The 5,193-nt window shown below is 51.0% G+C and overlaps 1 long non-coding RNA gene across 1 annotated transcript; it reads right to left on the bottom strand.

Moving 5' to 3' along the window:
- Window positions 1–1,725: 1,725 nt before the first annotated feature.
- On the bottom strand, window positions 1,726–5,101 carry LOC311428832. Its single transcript, XR_014687911.1, has 4 exons — window positions 4,864–5,101; window positions 4,731–4,777; window positions 4,504–4,640; window positions 1,726–2,048 (listed from the first exon to the last, which is right to left on the bottom strand). It is a non-coding gene; the product is annotated as an uncharacterized lncRNA (long non-coding RNA).
- Window positions 5,102–5,193: the final 92 nt, after the last annotated feature.

The following is a 5,193-nucleotide window of genomic DNA, read 5'->3' as shown; positions in this document are numbered from 1 at the left end:
TCAAAACCTTAAAATCCTAAACATAAACCCTGAAACCCCTTACCCTGAAACCCAACCCTAGTGCCCAATCCCTGAAACCTTAAAACCCTGAATCAATCTGTAGCAAATAGCATAGGCTGAGTCGAGGATCTCAGTACAGTAGCATTATTATTCGAGATTACAATGGCGGGTGTCCCACAAGCAGGAGGGTGCCTACTAATTCCATACACAGTTTATACACTTTTTTTTTCTGCCGAGGACCGGGACCCTCCCCTGTTTCCCCTTTAACTGTGCTATTCAAGGTTCATAATCTAGCTGGTGCTTCACAGAAAATACACAGCTGCTGGCCTGTTACAAGTCACATTTCTTTTGAGGTTTTTACTCTTTGAGGTGGTAATGTTTCTTACGCCGTGATTTCTACCTAATTGCTGTAAGGATTCTGGTTGTCTGCGTTTTACAAGGTTGTCTGTTATAATAAATAAAAGTCCCAAATAGGATTACAATCAAAGTTTACAATTCACTGAATGAATAGAGGTAAGCAAACAGTGCTGGGTACGCTGGGAGTCTCTGCTCCACCAAGACGCGCACCAGTTATACACCAGTTACCTCCCTTAAGGGATATAGAGAAGCCCTCTCAGATACGTCCGTCCTACTTCTCCTGCATGCGGCCGGAGGTCGGTCTAATTCTGGTGCTGTTGGTGGTGGAAGCTGGGGCAACGGTGGTACTGGTGGCGATACCACAGCCACCGGAGGGGGAGCCGCCGGGAGTGGATTGTTAGGATATGGAGGTGGTAGCTTATCCAACGGCTCACATTTATCTTCTTTTTCTTTTTCATGTTCTTCTTGTTCTTCAAATTTCTTACCTGCTTTTAGTGTAAATATTGAGGCTAGAAAAGGACGTGAAGTCCTCCTGATCCATAATCCTGCATAATCACTTTCTTCCTGGCTAAAAGGTTCCTTTGAATTAACATGGATATTTAAGGCCTGGCAAATCCAGTCTTTGAAGGATCCAAAAACAGGCCAAAAGACATGTAGTCTTAAAGGCTCCTTTGGCCATTCTGTCACACAATACTGGACCATTTTTAATTTACTTTTTCCTTTTCTGGGGTCCCTATCATTCCAATTTCGAATCGTTATTCCTAATGGACTTTCTGGTGGTATGACTGGTAATTTGCTCCCTTTCTTCCGGTCTCTGGTCTTCGATTTTGTCTGACCCATCTAGGAATTTTACTCTGGCAATTCCCACAGCCCTTGGTTACCTTAGTAAGAGTGTCTTGCAGGGGGTCGAGGACCTATCACACACCCACAAATCCTATAGGAATCCCTTCGGTCCTTCACCGGCCAAGTCCCTCGCGGGAGATTGGAACCGCGGTTAGAAGACTTCCACAATCGCTTCGGAACTAAGTTCCATCTCAGTCACACTCTTACACACACAGGCAACCGAACCCCACCCAACCGAACGGTATACGCTTTAAATGCTTACGACTCCGTCATCTTCGTTCGGATCTTCACACACACAGTTACGGGCAAAATATAGTGCTGCAGCTGGCAAGGGAGCTGAAAAAAAGAATCAGAAACTTTGCTTACCTTTATTCAGGTTCAAGATGCCATTAGTTCCGACCTGACTCAAACAGCAGCCACCAAATGGTGGGGGTGCCTCTCCTAGATCAAACCAGAAATCAGGAACCAAAGCCCTCCCGGACGAGCGCCCGCTTGTAATAAATGACTGGGTCCCAAATAGGATTGCAATTGAAATTTACAATTTATTAATTGAATAGAGGTAAGCAAGCAGCGCTGGGTGCGCCAGGAGTCTCTGCTCCACCAAGACGCACACAAGTTACATCAGGCGGCTGGTTTTTATGCTGCTAGGCTAATACATATTCATTACTACTTCTACAAAAGGCAGGGTTATTCTAATTAGTTCCCAGAATCCAAACCCTCCCACTGGTGCAGGCGTTATCAGTCTCCGGTGGTCCCTCTGGGGGCCGCTCGTACTGAAGGCTCGTAGTCTTCCTCCCAGGCTTTTCTCTTGTCCTTCTCCTTTGTCCATCTTGGCTGGATGGCAGACACTTGCATAGTGTCCCATGCAACAGTTGTAATAGTTAGCAGTTATTCTGAAACCCCTTTGTTCTCTTATCCCCTATTGACCCGAATTGCTGGACCATTCCTTTGCAAGATACAAGAACTATATACATTAACCACTCTGGTTTTCTCAGACTTTTCATCATATCATGCGGCCCTAGCATTGTTCCATATTGACACGAATCAGATGAACTCATTTCACACTGTTAAGCTGTCTTATCACTGCAAGCGTACCTCAATACCACCTTCCTTCCCTCTACAGGATGTAACTGCGCAAAAACAACATTTTTATTCCCACAACCTTGATCCCCTTACCCTGAAGTCCTTATTCCCCTTAAACCTAACAACTCTAACCACAACCCTAACCCTTATTATCAACCCCCTAACGCTAATGACACTGACCTTAATCCAAACCCCAACCTGCCCCTAACCCCAGACAACCAACAACGAAACACACACACACAAAGATGGAAACTACAAAAAAGGCAAAACCCACGATACAGGCCCCAAATCACAAATACGCAACCAAAATGCTACAGAAAAGCCCCAGATGCAGGCCCCAAATGCTACTGCTAGGCCTCAAAAGCTCAAGATGCATCCCAAAGCAAAAATGCAGACCCCAAACGTTACAGAAAAGCCCCCAAACCCAGGCTGCACAAGTCTACAAGCAGGCCCCAAACTGCCAACAGAAGCAGGCACCAACCACACCCAGATGCAGACCCCAACTGCCCACAAGCAGCTCCTACCCCACCACCCCCTCCCAAGAACTGGACTCCACCCAGACACTGGCCCAAGACCCGGGCCCGACCCCCGCCACCCCCCCTACCCTCCCCCCGACACAGGTGTACAAGCAGCTCACAACCCGCCCCTTCAGAGACCGGTCCCACTCCCCCCACCCCCCCCAAGACATGGGATGCGGAGGTGTACAACCAACTCCCAACTCCCTCCCCCTCAAAGGGAGGCCCCAAAGACCCCCAAATGGAGGCTCCTAGAGTGAACAAGCACCTCCCAACTCCCCCAGGCACAGGCCCACCCCCCCCCCCCCAAACACAGGCCACAAAGGTGTATAAACAGCCCAGACCCCCCTCCAAGACCATGGCCCCTATAGTGTACAAGCAGCTCCCAACCACCCACAGATGCAGACCCCAACCCTTCTCAAAAGGGAGGAACCTAGAATGCATGAGCAGCCTCCCAACCCCTCTAAACATAGGTCCAAAAGTGCACAAGCAGCTCCCAACCCCCCTCAAATACAGACCCCAAAAGTGTACAAGTAGCTCCCCCCCTGAGACAGGACCCAAAGGTGTACAACCAGTTCCCAACACCCCTGAGACACAGGCCCCAACCCCCCCCCCAGACACAGCGACCCAAATTCTACAAGCAGCTCCCAACCCCTGCCAGGCAGGCCCTATACAAGCAGCTCCCAACCTTCCCCCCCCCCGAGGGAGGCCTCCAAGCCCCCCTAAACACAGGCCCCTACAGTGTACAGGCAGCTCCCAGCCACCCCCAGATGCTGGCCCCAAAGTTGTACAAACAGCTCCCAGCCACCCTGCAGAAACAGATTCCTACATTGTACAAGCAGTTCCCAGACCGCTAGACACAGGCCTTGACCCCCCACACATGCAGGCCCCAAAGGTGTACAAGCAGCTCCCACCCCTCCCCCAGACGCAGGTCCCAAGCCCCCCCCCCAAACACAGGCCCCTACAACCAGCACCCAACACCCTACCCCCGATGCCAGGCCCAAAGGTGTAGAAGCAGCTCCAAACCTCCTCCCTCAACCCAGGCTCCAACAGTGTACAAGCACCTCCCAACCAACCCTCCCGTCCCTCCCCCACCCCCCCGACACAGGCTCCAAAGGAATACAAAGAGCTCCCACCCCTCCCCCAGATGCAGGTCTCAACCCCCTCCCGCCCCCAGAAGCAGGCCCCAAAGGTGTAGAGTCAGCTCCCAACCCCCTCAATGCTGGCCCCTAGGGTCTACAAGCAGCTCCCCCCTTGCCCCCAGATACCGGCCCCCAGACACAGACCCCAAAAGCCTAATCACAGGCCCTGAACTCTAGAGGCAGGCTCCAAAACCCAGGACAAAGCCCCAGTGGTTCGAGACAGGGCCCAAATCCCAGACACAGGCCCCAAACGCTAAACATATGCCAAAAAAAGTATTAGTGCTGGTGCCAAATGTTACAGACAGGCCCAAAAGCCCGAGATGCTCAAGGCTGAGACGTAACTTGGCTTTCTGAATTACTGGAAAGCAGCTTTCATTCTCAGATAATTGTGTGCAGGCTAGATAGGATGGGGCTTCAGGCACCTCTTCACCTGAGGAAACACACTGCCATCAGGCACCGCTGTGCCAGACAAGCTTGTTCTGCTAGAACACCCTACTCAGATGCACTGTGGCGTTCAAGTGAACTGCTTTCATGCAAATATAACGACTGATGTTACAACCCACCTTGCCTGTGGCACCTGATGAACAGAAGAGTAAGCCACCGCAGCGCTTCAAAACCATCCCTGCACGTGCCGCTCCTTGTCGCTCTCTGGCCTTATCTCATATCCTTATCCACTTCTGTGGAGAGCCTGCCACGGCACCTGCAAAGCAAGACGGACACCTTTCATAGTCACCTTGTGCTACTTGGTCGTTCTGCTCCAACCCAGCTCATGACCAGCCCCTCTTCTTACACAGCTCTTCAGAGTGCAGTTTGCTCCTTTGAGCCTGTGCGAGACACCTGTGAAAGAAAAAGAAACGCATAGGCCGATGCAGCATCCAAAGACACAGCACAACTAGGTAAGTTACTCTCATCTGCTCCCTTACCTCTGCCGCTTACCAGCCCCCGAGGCAGATGCTTCAATCTACCCTCTTCAAACAGCTACAACACCTCTAAAAGACAAAGAGGGGATGCTTAGAGGAACAGTGAGACAGACCTACAACACAGCAACTGCTACATCTGTGGTAAATAGTTTGGGTTAGGTCTGTAGGGGTTTCGAGGTTTTTTGGATGTTAGGGCTTGAGGCTTTTTTTGTAAGGGCGGTGAGGGTTCCAGTGAGTGCTGGTAAATGCAGTTCTCGAGCACTCGGCCTGTGATTGGCCATGCTGGCTGTGCGGGGAATGCTGGTAGGTGTAGTTTTCCGGCACTGGGAGGCC

The sequence above is a fragment of the Aythya ferina genome (assembly GCF_964211825.1).
Source record: "Aythya ferina genome assembly, contig: HAP1_SCAFFOLD_155, whole genome shotgun sequence".
NCBI lineage: Eukaryota > Metazoa > Chordata > Aves > Anseriformes > Anatidae > Aythya > Aythya ferina.
The sequence above is the reverse complement of the archived record's forward strand: the minus strand, read 5'-3'. Positions and strand labels throughout refer to the sequence as shown.